The sequence below is a fragment of the Meriones unguiculatus genome, chromosome 10 (genome assembly GCF_030254825.1).
Source record: "Meriones unguiculatus strain TT.TT164.6M chromosome 10, Bangor_MerUng_6.1, whole genome shotgun sequence".
NCBI classification, from domain to species: domain Eukaryota; kingdom Metazoa; phylum Chordata; class Mammalia; order Rodentia; family Muridae; genus Meriones; species Meriones unguiculatus.
In genome coordinates, this window is record NC_083358.1 from 4,673,258 (window position 1) to 4,689,897 (window position 16,640).

The window sequence follows — 16,640 nt, forward strand, 5'->3', positions numbered from 1 at the left end:
AACCTGTTTTTTTTTTATACAAAAGATATAGTACCCAGTAGTTTTAACTAACTAATGAACTGTCCAATGAGCTGATAGTGAACCTAACTGTCTGCTCTTTAACTGCCAAGTTACTGTTAACTAAGCCTAGCCTTTCAGCCTAGCTGTCAATGTGATCAGAGACCTGAGAAGGATAAATTATGAGCTAAGTAAATGTATCGATCAAAATGACAGAGATGACTAGTTAGTTCATCACCTAGGCAGTGTCCCTTGCTCCTGTGGTCTCCTGGCTTTCTGAGCAGAGGCAGTCCAGCCATCAGGCATAGAGGATGAGAAACTGCTGCTGTGGAAAGAGGAACAGGAGAGATTGACCTCACCTTGCCTCTCACAATGTGAGACAATGGCTCTTCAGGTGTCCCCTGCTTTGTCCACAGTTTAGGCTGGGCCCTAGCAGTGGGCCAGTTGGGGCAGTATTGCCCAGTGGTTAGCATACCACAATCCAGACTTGCAGTCATCTGTCGTTGTCCAAATTTTCTCGGAGACCTTGGGGAGCTACTGCCAGGATTTTGGGACTTTCTGTCACAATAAACTTACATATGTTAAAATGCCATATTCATCAGATCTCTGATAAGCTTGAGGGCCAGCATATCTGAGTTACTCTTTGTTTTTATCATCTGTTTTAAACTGTGTCCTATAAAACAGAATGCTATTTAATCTAGTTTTAGCATATTTTTGAGATGCATGTTTTAGAACTATATATTTTAAAACAAATAGGCAAACTTTATAGTTACCCATCCTAGGCTTAACCTTAAAAAAAACCCTATACAAAGACACTAGGTAGAGCTCAACATCTTAACCAACTGCAGTCGTTAGCATAGCTTTAAGTCTGCTCTTTCTGAACTAAAATTAAAGCAAACATTTTAATCAGATACAGTTTATAGAGGGGCTAGCAAATCTTGCTGATCCTACCACTTTGTATTAAAATTGAACAGTAAAAAGCTTTGCACTTAACACTAATCAGAGGACTGAACATAACTGAGAGACCTAAACAAAATGGTGGTAAACTCATGTCTCTACCCTCTTTATCTCTGAACCAGCATGGCGGCTGGCCACGTGTAACTGAACTCAGCTGGAAGTCCTAAACAAATATGGCAGCAAAACTACAGCTTCATGTGCTCTCTATTCCTGAACCATCATGGCAGCTAGCCATGTGTTAGCACAGGCTGTGACTGACAATACCAAAAATAGCCATTAGGTGCTGTTGATGATACAGCAAACACTGTGGAGCATCCATAATCCCCCACAACCAAAAGTTTTAACATAGTGATCAAATAAGTTTTAGAACCAACTACATAACAGAACAGTACAGAACACTTTTAAACTGTATGAATTATTTTAGCCATACCAAACCTATCAGCCAGAATTTTTTCCCCTTAAAAGAGCATAAAAAAACATTTTGTAATGAAGAATCACCAGCCTTTTAAATGAATTATAACATATTTAAATACAGTTTGTTTTTTTTTTTTTTAAATCATATTAACTCTCAGGCTTTATATAATACAACCACTAACCTTCTGCAACATCCTATATACCTTCAGGTTCCTAGCTTTCTTTTTCTGGCTTAACCGACATTTTTGTTTTAGACAAGCTATTTTTTTTAATATCTCTTGCTCACTCTCTCTTTCTTTTTAGACAACAGAAAAACTCCCATTAATTTTTTTTTTCCCAAGGGTTGGGAAACTGTTTTAAGTTCGTTGTTGGACTGCCCAAGAGTTATTGCTTAAAAAATCTGATAAACTGTAAATGTTTTATCCTCTTAAACATCTAAACAATTTTTAAAACTCGTCTCTGCAATATCAAAGCAAAGTATCTTTTTTAGGAGTGAATTTACAAAGCATAACCATAATTTTAAAAGTCGAAACCAGATTTTAAGACCAAAATTTATCAGTGAAAACAACCCAATCTTCAGAACCAATATCAACTTAGAATAAGACTTTCTTCTTATCCTAAAAGGAAATAAAATCATTTTGACTCAGAGATTTTGCAACCTTTGTTCTTTTCCTGAGCCACACCATGTGGCAATTTACATTGTTGTTATTTAAACATATGCATTTATAGACCCTACAAACACATAGGCACATATACGTGTTTAAAACAAGAATTTGAATTTAACCTTAAAACATACCCAATTATTTTTTTTTATCATATCTACCATTGAAGACCAGTTGAAAACAATGGTATAATGGCCATATATTTAAACAGACAGACTCAGCTGTAATTCTAAACATTACAGCAAGTGCAGTTTATTTTTTTCTAAATTACTGTTTGATCTGTAAGTTGCAAGCCCCCTAGGTGGGAGGAGGGAAGAGAGGAGCAAGAGGGCGTGGTGAGCTCTTGCTGCTCACTTCCCTGCTAAGCTGGCATGAAGGCAAGGGGGAGAAGTTTTTCCTCACTCTCGGCAGCCAGAGCAGCTCCTATCATGGAGCAGCTATGGTGCCAATCCCCGCCTAGCCATGTCTAAGGACTTCCACCCAGCAAGCCCATGAGCCTTGCCTGCTCCCTTGGCTCCCTTGTGAGCTCTACTGTAGCTTACCTCCCCCGCAGGTCCTGAACCTGCTTCCTGGATGGGCCTCTCCCCTCCCCCGTGCTCTTTGGCTGTCCGTCGCAACAGGGGGCCACATCAAGCCCATGCCCTGCTGGGTGTGCATTGTTATTCCACAGAAGCTCAAGTGCCTGAGCACCGCCTGCCCAAGCTCCAGCCCCAGCTCCACACGTCTCCCCAGCCACCCGAAAGCACTCCCTCCTTGGCTCCCTCGGGAGGGAGAGCACACTACTTGGTGTCCTGCCATGCAGCCATGTGCACTCCTGGGCCAAGTTCTAATTTTAATTATCCTCTGTCCAAATTTTTATCAGTCCAAGTCTACAAAGAAACAGACACAGAAAAATACATACATACATGAGAAACACAGGATTTAAATTGCTGGGGGAGCAGAATCTCTCTGCTCCTCCCTGTTCACAGAAAGGGGCAAGCTGAGTGTCCTACAGGATGTCCCATGGACTTGGCATTAATGACATGTCTGTCTGCCTTAATGAAACTGTTCCAGGCGAGTGGCCTCAAACCACTCAGGGGACTCGAACCCCTTCTACAGATGCTCTCAAGCTAGACCATTTCCCTGTCAAAAGAGTCAGAGAGGCAACAACAACAGAAACACAAAGAATCAGGCAAGTAATCAAACAAGGACGCCCTTGTGAGTGGTACCACAGTGCTCTGATAGAACGGCTGCCTGGTGGCGGTCGTTCTCTACGAAAATCAGACAGGAGGAGGACCGTCTCAGATCCAACCTCCCAAATGGAAACTTGGGGCGTCCCCAGTTCCCAGTCAAGCGATATTCTGACACGTCTGTCAATCGCAATGACTGATCAGATGACCAAACAGGTCCAGATAGGCGCCTAAACTGAAACAGATTGGTACCACAGAAATCTAATTGAGAGGCTGCCTCATGGCAGCCATCTCTGACAAGAAACAGATTGGTAAGACAGAAACAGACTAACCTGTTCCGAGCTCGACCTCCGAGTTCAGTCTGATGAGGGTTGGGGAAGGGGCACGCCCTTTCCCGGCCAAACGCACCAAAAATGTAAGACCTGGGGTCTCACAGCTCAGGAGTTCAATCGCGCCCTTCCCAGAAACTCCCCCAGACCAAGACTCGTTGCAAAAGCAAGAGGTTTATTAACCATTGTACAACGGGGTCACCCCTGCTGGTCAGCAAAGAGTGGCACCGGGAGACAAAGGCCTTTAGGTTTTTAAAAGAAAAATTGCGGGAGATTTGAAGTTTTAGTTTTGGCAATTTAGGATTGGATGAGGAAGCTATAAAGTAAGATAATTGGTTAGTCTTAGGTGTTCAAGCTTGGCCAGTCCTGCCAAGTATGGATGCAGCTGTAATTGAAGGGGGGGTGGTTAGCTCATCCTTGAAAATTAGGGCTGCGGGCTCCTGGCTGGAGGTCAAAAGCTAATCAGAAGAAGTCTAGGTTCGTTGCTAAGAAACGCTATCTCAAGGACAAGGGTCTGGTCCTTCTTTTGCTGAGTGAAGGTCATTGCTTGCTTGCCCTTTTTTTATATCTGTCCTCACGGATAGGGTCACATTTCTTCACTCTCTGGAAAGGTACTAAGAGGCTTTAGCTTAACCTGGACCTAAAACTCAAAACTATAGGCTTTAGAAGACATATAGGTTATAAAGTTAGCCTAACCCTTTCATTCTCACCAGTTAAATCCGCCTGAGAACTGGACAGGAAACAGCCGAGTTTCGGTGGAGCCGGACTCCTGTGCAGTGAGAGGGGCCTTTGGCTCTCAGCAGTTTGGGGGCAGTGGGATGAGAACTTTGCCTGGTTCTCCTAGAGGCCACACTGACTCTGAGACATGCAAGTTGTGCAGGGGAATTTTACCAACACATTAGCTCACATTTCTCTTTAATCATCATCTTTCCTGTCTGAGGAGGTTTGTGGCACACTAAAAGTAGGTCCAGGCATGGGGAAACCTAAGGGAAGGAGGAGGGAAAGGATTTCCCCAGGAAATCAGAATCCTGCTCCTTTACCGGTCTGAATGTCCACCACACAACTGGTACTTTGTTTCTGCTTCTAGGCTATGCCAGATTGTGTGACAGAATCTCATATTTGAAGACGATGGTTTGAGGCTTAGGACTTGGTGACATGGGTCCTTGGGACCAGGGCTGGTGATGGTTTTCCATAGCATGTGGCCTGGCATAGCGGGAATTGAGCACAAGCCAACCATTTCTGGGTGCTACCTCAAGGAGGAGCCTGACTTTGCAACTACAGGTGGAAGGCTGAAATGTAAATTTAGCTAAAACTCAGGCAGGTGGAATTGATCCTGAATGAATGAATGAATGAGTGATTAAATGATGTCATCAAGATGGAAGATACCTTGGAGGACAGCCTTTGAGCACCAAAACAAACACACAAAAAGGCCCAAAGCCTCTGAGGCACACCTGCTCTCCGGAGACTGCTTGGCCCGAACCGGGGTGGATGAGCCATCCAGGGCATCCGTGCTTCCCCCAGAGAAGTCCAGTTCCTGCTCGGCCTCTGTGCAGCGTGGTTCACTGTGGCCCATGTAGCCTCAAGCTGAGCGGGTGTGCCTGAACACACGTCCACATCAGGCGAAGGAGATTCCTCAGTGGGTATCACCGGGAGGATGTGCCCCGGAATTAACGGGCCAGAGCAATCTCGTGAGGATAGCTAACTCTAAGAGGACAGACATGAAATGAGATACTGAGTCCCCAGGGGAGAGAGAGGGTGCGTGGGAAGCGGTTCCGGCCACACTGGAGCTGTCCCACCAGGGGCTTCATTCTGCTTTTCTAGAACAACTTTATTAAAGTATGATGGGTGCTGGGAATTAACACTCTGAACAGTTTGCATTTGTGTAAGCCTGTGCTCGCACAGCTTTTTACCGGGCTCGGCTGACACACCTGTGTCCTGTGAGCTGGGTGGCTTCTGTTGCTTCTCTATGGTGATGTCTTGTGAGGTTCACTGACTGGCGGCTTTAGGGATGCCAGCACAGGTCTCGCTATCACCCTCCACTCCCAGCGCTGTTGCACACACTTCCTGTGGTGTAAGAGCCTTACACGATCACCAGCTCAGCCAGCCTCCGAGGGACCACCCCAGAATGAGAAAAACAACTGTGATTATTTGAATTGAAGCCAGGTGCAGAGAGCTCTTGAAGGGCGGGTGGACTGTTCTGAGAAAAATCTACAACCAGCTGTAAACTATCTTCATGCTATTCTTGCTGACCAATCAATGTATAGAGCAAAAGTGGTCTGATTTTCAGGTACAAAACCCCTGTGCTTTGCATGTTCAGGGTCATCTCCTGTCTTTGGAGGGGTGACCCCCATTGTGATTGGAATAAACCTCTTGCTTTTGCATCGAGTTGTGGTCTGTGAGTGTTCCTGGGATCACACCGATCCTGAGCTCCTGAGCAGTGAGACTGCAGGTCTTACACCTCAATCTGCACGCTGTGGTCCTGGCTATGTAGTGTGTCTCCTGCCTTATCAAAGTCTGCAGTAAGCAGCCAGTCCTCCTCTCCTCTCTCTCCCCCTCTGTGTGTGTGTGTCCTCCTCTTCTCTCCTCTCTCTCCCTCTGTGTGTGTGTGTCCTCCTCTCCTCTCTCTCTCTCTCTCCCTCTGTGTGTGTGTCAAAATATACTTATAAAAGTTATGCCTCGACCACCTAAACTCATGATGCTGGAACTGTCTCACAAAGCCTTTGTCCCTGTCCTCCAGCGTCTGCCACCATCAATTGCTTTCTGTTGAGCAAACCTGGGTACCCTAGGAGCCTCACAAAAGTGACACTGGACAGTTTGTGTCCTTCGGTGACTGGCCTCTGGGGTGGAGACACAGCTTGGGTGACAACCGTCGCCTGAGCCTCCACTCCCATGCAGCAGGCCTGGATTGGACGCAGAGGAGTTCCAGGCTTGATTCTAGCACTTTAGACAGTCAAGCAGGAGAATAAGGAGTTGAGAGAGTTTATTAGGTAGAAAAAGGCAGTACATGCTTTAGTTTCAAGTACAAACGCTGTGAAAGTCCCCAGAGAGTCTTAACAGTATCTAACAGTATCTACATATGCGCACTTGTGGATTTAGAGTTGCTTTGCTCACAAGACATAATGTACAACTAGGTTAAAAAAATAAGCAAGGTTTAAAAATTAGGTAGCATTTAAAGATTAGGTAAGAGCAAAGGAGCTGGCTTAGCTGTTTGCTTAAAGGATTCCCTTTGCTGACTGACTGGAGAAGGGCTTAGGACTCCCATTGTTTGGGTGTAGGGAGAAGAGGGGAGTGCTGGTAGGCTGAGTTCAAAGGTCACTTCTGGCCCTAAGTGAACAGGACTCACTTACCGTGGGCAGTCTTGTGTGTTGTTTTTTTTTTTTAAACTCTGGGCATACAGACTGTGCAGTCAGATTAAAAGATGAGGAGCTTCCCTGCCCACATCCCCTGAGCTTTGCTCTTTTCCTATCCTGCTTCCAAAAAAGCAATTTCTTAGACAGGTGTGGTGGTGCACACCTCTAACCCCCGGCGCTCAGGAGGCCAAGGCAGGGTCACTGCAGCTCCAGGACAGCCCACACTACGGAACGACACAGTTCAAATAATCAAAACAGCAACAACAAAAGAGCTTAAGTCCTTTCTTTTCTTTCTCGAGACAGGGTCCCACGTAGCCCAGGCTGGCCTCAAACTCACTGGCCTTGAATTTCTGATTTTTTCCGCTTCTGCCTCCCAAGCGCTGACCCATGCGTGCCAGGCCACATCCCAGTCTACTTTCTTTCTCTGGCCAGTGTTCAACATGCTGTATGAATGTATGTTCTCAGGCAGTCCAGCCTGGCCTTACCTGCTGTATAGCTGAGGATGACCTTGAACTCTCGTTCTTCAAGATTCCACCTCCCAAGTCCTGGGATTGTAGGCATTCTTTACCATACTAGGTTTAGACTGTTTTTTTTTTTTTAATAGTTTTTACAATAAGAAAAGACATTTGTGGGCCAGCGTGATGGCTCAGTGGGTAAAGGCGCCCTGCTTGGTGGACGGAGAGAACCGACTCCCCCAAGATGCCTTCTGAGCAAGCGTTGTGGGTGATAAAGATGGAGAAGGAGAAGAGAAAGGGCTCATTATGCTAATCAGCTAAGGCCCACCCTGGGGTGGGGTGGCCTAGTCCCGTCTCCCGGCTCGCTCGGCCAGCACACAGGCTTAGCTAAAAACAAATACAGGGCGCTCTGAGGCTGTCCAGCACAGCTTGCCCCGAAGCGCCAGCTCACCGAGAGGCCAGCAGGTCCCCATAGCCTACCTCTCCGCACATTTGGTTCCTGTGGGCTGACCATGCCACCCTTACCTTCGTTTCTTTACTCCAAGTGACGGATTAGCTCAGCTTTTCATGACTTCATCCCTTTCTCGGCTTCTAAGCAACTTGATCCTGATGCCGCCACTGTTCTTGTGCTTCAGTTTATTAGGGCTTCTTTGTTCTCACGTTCAGAGTTCTTAATCTGACTTGGAATTTTTTCCACCATTGTCTTTTCAGATGTTTTCACCCCTTCCTGTCCTTTGCAGCTTGTTAGGATGCCTGGATTTAAATCTCACCTGAATCCTTTCGCTGTCTCATCTTGTGTATTTCCTCATCTATGTGACTCTAAGTTCAGGAGTCTTTTGGCGGCCTCTCTTTTGCTGTGGACCCCACTGGTGCCCGCCTGCCCCAGCCCACGTGGGGAGCTTGCAGCTCTTGTCCCCAGAGTGTGACACTGCCAGCTCGGTGATGGCATCAGTTCCCACCTCTCCAGCTTCTTGACTGCAGTCTTTATTTTGTGTCTGTATTTGTACGTGTGTGTGTGTGAAATTCTGTTCCTGTGCATGTAGAGGCCAGAGAGAAATGTTAGATTTCATTCTTTGGGAGTTTCTCTCTGGCCTGAGACTTGTCTGTTAAGTGAGATAGCTAGCCAGTGAGCCCCCCAGAGACCTACCCAGCAAATCAGGCTGCCTTCTCCCCAAAATTAGAATTACAAGCATGTGCCAACAAGCCTGGGCTTGTCTGTTTGTTTACTGTGGGTTCTGGTGTTCACCCTCAAGTCCTTGTACTCACCAGGCAGGCGCTTTCCTGCCTGAGCCATCTCCCAAGCCTGGACCATCGTTCCGAGGATGGTACTAATCTTTTCTGCTGAGTTTTGTCATGTGAGTGATTTGTGAGGTCATTCCTTGTAGCAGACATTTCTCTTCCTTGCGGGTAGTGTTCTCCCACTCCCGCTTCACACGGCAGGTGATTGGTCGCCGAGTGTCAGACACAGTTTGCCTAGAGGTCATGTGAAGTACTTGAGCCCTCTTCTGAAATGCAGCTAAGCCACTTTGAAAGAATGCCCTGCCCCACCACACTCCGAGAGCCTTCTATTCAGCACAGCATGCTTGACTTGTGAGGTATGGAGACATAAATAGTGGGACTAGAGCTCCTTCCTTTGGTCCTGGGGATTGAATGCACTCTAATACTGAGCTCTTTTATATATATTGAAAGGGTTAGACTAACTTTGTAACCTATATGTCTTCTAAAGCCTATAGTTTTGAGTTTTAGGTCCAGGTTAAGCTAAAGCCTCTTTCATTCTTTGGGAGTTTCTCTCTGGCCTGAGACTTGTCTGTTAAGTGAGATAGCTAGCCAGTGAGCCCCCCAGAGACCTACCCAGCAAATCAGGCTGCCTTCTTAGTACCTTTCCAGAGAGTGAAGGAATGTGACCCTATCTGTGAGGACAGATATAAAAAAAGGGCAAGCAAGCAATGACCTTCACTCAGCAAAAGAAGGACCAGACCCCTGTCCTTGAGACAGCGTTTCTTAGCAACGAACCTAGACTTCTTCTGATTAGCTTTTGACCTCCAACCAAAAGTCTGTAGCCCCTAATCTTCAAGGATGAGCTAACCACCCCCCCCTTCAATTGCAGCTGCATCCACACTTGACAGGACTGGCCAAGCTTGAGCACATAAGAGTAACCAATTATCTTACTTTATAACTTCCTCATCCAATCCTAAATTGCCAAAACTGCAACTTCAAATTTCCCGCAATTTTTCTTTTAAAAACCTAAAGGCCTTTGTCTCCCGGTGCCACTCTTTGCTGACCGGCAGGGGTGACCCCGTTGTACAATGGTTAATAAACCTCTTGCTTTTGCAACGAGTCTTGGTCTGGGGGAGTTTCTGGGAAGGGCACGATTGAACTCCTGAGCTGTGAGACCCCAGGTCTTACAATATATATATTTATACATATTTATATTTATATATTATATAAATTATAATATATATAATATATTATATATATATTGTGATTGGAGACAGGGTCTCACTATGTAGCCCAGGCTGGCCTGAACTCCTGGCCCTTCAGCTTCTATCTCCTGAGTATTGGAGAGGTATAATGTTTAACACCATGCTGGGCCTCTCTCTCTCAATACAAGGTCTTGCCAGAAATGCCTGGCAGGAGGGCTCCTCTGGCCTTGGGCCCTGTCTCCCTCAGCAACTGAGCATGTTCCATTGATCATCTTTATTTGGGCGCAGACAGCAGCCAGTGCCTTTTCCATGCACCAGCATGGAGAACCATGAAATTCCTTCAGTCAAACCTGGGGCTTCATGACTGCAGAAGGATCTGGTTGGAGTCGTTCAGATTTCGCCTCCTCCGCTGAACAAGTGGGGTGCCAGCTGAGACACCCTGAAAAACAGCGAGGTGCTCTTCAGTGCTGGTCTGTTCTGCTGCCCTCGCAGAGCACCACGCCTTCAGATATACACCATCATATTGTCACATATGGAGGTGAGGGCCCGATCCGAGGTCAGGTATTACAGGGCCGGTGTTTTGTTTTTCCAGCACTGCCAGAGCTCCGTCCTCTCCTGGATTCTGAGGCATTGCTGCTGCGTGCGGCGCTTCCCACAGGGGGACAATTGCCCCCTTCCTCACGACATGCTTACTGTGTGTGACTAGGTGAGCCCTTGTGAGTGCGTGTCTTCCCGTATGCTCGGATACGCTTGTGTGTGGGCTCTCACGTGTCGGCCAGAGGACAACTTTGGTTGTCATTCCTCAGGGGTTGTTTCTTTGTTGGAGAAAGGGTCTATGTAGCCTTGGCTGTCCTGGAACTAACTGTGTGGACCAGGCTGGCCTTTAACCCATAGAGACCCGCCTTCCTCTGTGTCCTGAGTGCGAGGCAAAGGCCTGGCCACCATGCCTGGCAGCTCTAAGTTACATTATTTATTTGTGTGCATGTGTGTGTATCTGTGGGGATGCTCACACATTATGGTGCTCGTGTGGAGGTCACAGGACAACCTGCAGGAAGTCAGTTTTCTCCTGTGGATCAAACTCATGTTGTCAGACCTAGTGGCTGATGCCTTTACCTGCTGAGCCATCCTGGAGGCCTGGCCATTGAGCCTCAGAATGCTGTCTACCTTGGGGTGTGTTGGTGTTGGAGACAGGGTCTCCAGCTGGTCTTGAACTTGCCAAGTAAGCCACACTGTCTGGCCAGCGAGCCCCAAGGATTTTGTCTCTGCCTTCCCAGTGCTGGATGACAAGCATGGGTCTCCATGGCCATCCTTTACCTATGGGTTCTGAGGCTTGAACTCAGGTCGTCATGCTTGAAGCATTTAGCGGACTGGGCTCTCTCCCCAGCTCCTGACATTCCCTGTTGCACAGATGTCAGTCATATGGATGAGTGCCCAGCATCATAATTTCATCTCAGTTATTGTACCTGTAAAATCCCCATTTCCCAGGGTGGCCCTGGCCTGGGGTACTGGGGGTTAGGACTCCGGGATGTGAGCTGAGGACCACAGTGAAGAAGCGCTTCCCATCACTGCTATGCTCTGCAGATCTGAATCACAGATCTGAACTTCAGAGTGGACCCCACGGTCCCTCAAACCGAGGCTGAAAGATGATGCCACCAGTTCTCTGTCCCCTTTATTCGGGACAGGACCCAGGAAGCACTCATTCCTGGGGTGTCTTTGTTTCTGGACAACACAGTTCAGTAAGCTCTGCCCAGAGCAGCTACTGTTACGTTCACATCTTAGTGGGAAAATAGCAGAGTAGGCTGAGTGCGTAGGAGTGAGTGAATTCAAAAGAAATGGAGAAGTTCACGATAGAGCGTCTTGGGGAGGCAGAAGAGGCTGGGGTTCCACACAGCCTCTAACTGACGGGAAATCTCCCATTGGCACACACACCTCTATCACTTAGTCACCAACGTCACACTGATGTCTTTCATCTGCTGCAGATGAAGCCCCACCTCTAACCCAGTGGCACGGTGTCTGGATGGCTTGGATATGGCGTCTAAGTTTTTGAGACAGGGTTTCTCTGCATAGCCTTGGCTGTCCTGGACTCACTATATAGACGAGGCTGGCCTGGAACTCACAGGCCTGCCTCTGCCTCCTGAGTGCTGGATTACAGGCGTGTGCCACCGCACCAGGCGCACCTGAATTTTTGAACTTAACTACAATGCAGGTTTCTGCACTGACCACCTGTAATTGTACTACATGGCTTGCTTACACACGGTGCAATGACTTTTGCTTTGGGTCAGTTTTGGTGGTGCCAGGACTGAACATGGGGCCTTGAGCATATTAAACCAGTGCTCTACCAGCGAGATCTATCTCCAGCCCTTGCTTGTGTTTCTTTTAGACAGGATCTTGCCATGTAGACTAGGTTGGTCTAGAGTCGCCCAAGTTCTGTGATTACAGGCATGAGCCACTGTCACTGACAGTGCTGTCATTTTGAAGAAAAGCCTGGCATGTGTTTCTAGGGAAACTCAAGGGTTGGCTACCGGCACACCACAGGAAGCTGAATGTCTGATGGTCTCTGCAGGCTGCTGAGCAGCCATGTCCCCTCGACAGGAGGTTCTGAGCTGCCGATCATCTCCGGGGAGCCCTGGCCTCTGCTGGGTTCAGGTCTAGCACCCCCGGCCAGGCCTGAGTGGCCCAGGGAGCGGTCCTGCTGCTGGGGCACTGATTTACAGTGTGAAGAGCAGAGCGGGAGGCCGGGCCGATGCGCGCTGCTCCAGCCACAGCTGTGCGTCCCTGCAGTGAGGACACTCCTCAAGGAGGTCCCGGGTGAGTCACTGAGAAGAAGGCGTGATTAGAAATGCAGACATTCTAATGCTCAAACTATACCTTCTGGATTTTGTGTTGGCAGCCTCCTTGAGAGGGAAGGGATTCCTTTCCTCACGGCTTCCTCTTTCACCCAGAGCAGCTGCAGGATGCAGGCAGAAGGGCTGTGCACTATCCAGCACCCTCCCTTCTGCTCTCCCTGCGGTCCCCAGGGTTTGGCTGGGAGCTCTTCTTGACCTTGTCTTGGCCACCGAGATAGCTGATTTCCTCACAGGCATAATCTCCCCACCTCCTCCCCCTCTTCAGCTCTCTCCTCCTGGACAAGCCTGCTCTGTTCTGTCAGAGAGGTTGTAGCCTGATCCTAGCTAGGTGCAGGCCCCGAGGCCAGGGCTGTTCTGTGTTCTTGTTCCTGACTCCTCTAGCACACGCCCCAGGCCCAGCTTAAGTCCCAAGCTAGCATTTGTGGCATCAATGAGCTAAACTAGAGAGTGTGGTCGGTCGGTCGGTCGGTTGGTCGGTCACCGCCCTAAGCAGGGAGAGGTGGTGTGTGAACCACGACGGAGGCTTGGCCCAGGAGCCTGGGCTTGTTCAAGTCCAGCCAAGCGTTAAATCTCAGGACAGAGATTCCCACTGAGGCAGTCAACAGGCCCGTCTGAGGCCCCCCCTGTGTGTGTTAAAGAGACAGAGAGAGAGAGAGAGAGAGAGAGAGAGAGAGAGAGAAACACACACACACACATACTCACAGTCTCTCTGTGCCTCTGTCTCTGTGTGTACCCTCCCCACCATGCTTGTCCCCATCTGTGTGTTTCCCTCTACCCCTACTGACAGAGAGGACTGAGAGGACGTTCTATTTCCCCCAGGAAAGGGGGGCATGTTGTTCCCCACTGAGTCTAAGATGTCCGGGAATTGGCTTGTGGAAGATTTGAAGACTTGGAGGCTCTGTGAAGCTTGCTGCATGTTGATGTCAAAGGAAGGCTGGAGGGACCAGGAAGGAGCCCAGTGGTGGGACTGTCAGGGGCCTGTCCACCTCGATGTCCTTCCTGAAGCCTGGCTTACCTGGAAGATGCCCCCCCCAGGGATGAGGTTGGATCTCCAGCTTCAGACTGGCTGTCTATTATAACTCACTGCCAAATGGACGCCTCATCCCCCAGTCTCAGAGCTGCTGGGGAGCCCTAATTCCTCCATCACCGACCCTTAAATTCTAGAGAGCTCTGGGCCAGGCTATCTCTCATAGCAGCGACACTCATCAGTGACTTGTAGTGCTGCGTAGAACCTGTGGCTGAGAAGCCAGGACTGTCTCCATCTCCCAGCCTCATCAGCTGCAAAGACCTTCATTTAGGAACAATTCCCCTGCAGTGGAAAGGCAATTAACTTAGCGCTGGGCATCAGCTCTGGTCCTGCAGTGCCCCCTGGTGGCTGACACACGCAGAGGCTAGCTCCCGGCAGAGCCAGGGCGAGCTGCAGCCGCCACCTGCTGACAGAAGGGAGGGTGAGGTCTTGAAGGTGCTGTGGGTTGAACTGTGTACCTTGAAGATGCGGCTGACCTGGAAAAACCATCTTTGCAGATGCTATTTCGTAAGAGAAGCTAGAGTGATGGCTCTAAGAACATTTGCTGTTCTGGGTGAGGACACGGGTTCTGTTCCCAACACTTGCACTGCAGCTTCCAACCTCTGTCACTTCAACTTCAGTTACAGAGGAATACATGCATACATCAACCCACACATACCTACATACAGTCAAAGGGCTCACATGCACCACCGCAGAACAAGAGAAAAGACTGGGGCTCTGGGGATAGCTCACCCTTTTTGGGGATACGCTTGGCTGCAAGCCTGACAGCCCGAGTTCAAGCCCTGGGACCCAACCGCAGGAAGGCCCTCACTGAGCCCTGCAAATTTTCCTCTAACTTCCACATGCACCATGTGTGCACATGTGAACACACTCTTACACATATACTGTAAAGAGAAAGGAAGGCATGGTCCTCAGGGTGGCTCTTGAATCCCGTGTTCCTTGTGTTTTAAGAAGAGGCTCTCCTCTTACAGCCAGATGCGGTAGTGTGTGCCTGTGATCCCAGCACTCTGGGAGGCAGAGGCAGGCGGATCTCTGTGAGTTCGAGGCCAGCCTGGTCTACAAAGCGAGTCCAGGACAGCCAGGGCTCTAGGAAGAGGCACACAGAGTGAGGGAAACCAAGACAACAGGTCAGAGCTTGGAATGATGCATCTATAAGCAAAAGGGTGTGAGGAGTCCAGCTGCTCCTGGAGTCAGGAGGTCCCCCCCCCCGAGCTTCAGAAGGTCTGCATTGCGCCTTCACGTCATCGAGGACGTCTGGCTTCCGGAGCTGCCAGATGCATGGCGCTGCTAAAGCTTCTTTTGTAGCCTAGTAAATGGTGGGGAAAGCAGGGAAAGAGCTAGAGTCAGACATGGACACGGAGAGAGAGACAGAGAGTGGACTGGGCCATCTCACTGGGCCTATTTGTTCTGTTTAAACAAGTAAAACAGACAAAGCCCCTGGAACTCTGCTAACACAGGAAGCTTTATGTAAATGTACCCCAAACTGCACAGCAGAAACACGATTGGAAATCCAGCTTCTCTTTCTGGGCTGTGGCGGTCACTCCATTGGTAGAGCGTGTGCCCAGCATGCAAAGCTATGGGTTTGATCCCAAAGAAACTGGCGTGAAGGTGCAGGCACAGGATCCCGGTACTTGGGAGGTGGAGGCAGATTTGAGGCCTGGAAAACTTGCCGTATGTGACGGGAGCTCCACAGTTTGATTTAGAACAGCAGTGGCGTGAGTTCCCTGACATTCCAGACCTTGGGGGGTAGGGCACAGAGTTTGTGTGTCGCAATCACTCACTTCCATCGTGGGAGCACCAAAGCAACAAACACACACTTCAAAAACCTTCCTGTGTTCAAAGCAGAGAAGGGACCAGCCATCCCTGCTTTTAAAAGTCACTTCTGGAGCACAAGGTTTCCAAAACCTCCCCACACATTCCCCTCCATGCCTGCCTTCCTGCCTTCTTCACCGTTTCCTTTCTCCCCAAGACACTGGCCGGCATTCCTGTAGAGCCAGGCGCCGGCAGCACGGGCCTTAGCCCTTGCTTGTTTGAAAACCTTATTTTTCGTTCAACTTTGACAGGTGTTATTTCCTGACATAAGATTCTAGGCCAGCAGGTGTTTCATCCCATGCTGCCTGCTGCTGCTGTCCTTGGCTTCTGTTGGGGAGCCAACCAAGTCACGGAAGCTTTGAACCCCACATAAGCTGTTCTTATTTTGGGCTGCCTTTAAGACTTCCTGCTGTGTTTTTGAGTTTGTAGAGAATTGACTTCGAGATGTGCCAGTGTGCTGCTCTTCAGAGTCAGTCTTTGAACTTCTGAGGCATTTTTAGAAACTTAGAAAAATCTATGTTTGGTGCTATCCCCTCCCAGATATCTCTTTTGCTCTGTTATTATCTTCTTTGTTTCAGGATTACAACTGTGGGATGCCAGGCCATATGCAGTTTGTTACTTCTCTTCCAGCATCACCAGCATACTGTCAACACAACCACCACCTCCACCACCTCCACCACCTCCACCACCTCCACCACCTCCACCACCTCCACCACCTCCACTATCATCACCGCCTCTGCCATCATCACCACCTCCACCTCCACCACCTCCACCATCATCACCGCCTCCGCCTCCACCATCCCTACCACTGCTATCAGCAGCAGCAGCAGCAGCAGCAGCAGCAGCTCCACTCCCCAGCTACTGCTGCCTTCTAACTCCAAGCTCACTTGTGCCATATGTATCTGTTCTTTCTTGTCACAGCTAAATGTCACATCCTCAGAACGGACAAGGCCATGCAGGGCAGGCCCAGACACTTTACATGTCTGTAGAAAAGCCAAGATAACTCAGAGCTGACTTCCAGTACAATCCCAAAGCCCAAGACACAGTGGAGTGTAAATGGAAACAGAACTTGCTCACCTCGACTCTGGGTGCAGCTCTTCTTGGAAAACAATCACCTGAAGTCCTTCCTTGTCTGTGCTGGTCTCTGCTACTTTGTGGGTTCTTTTTTTCCCCACCCTCTCTCCCCCCAGTACACACCC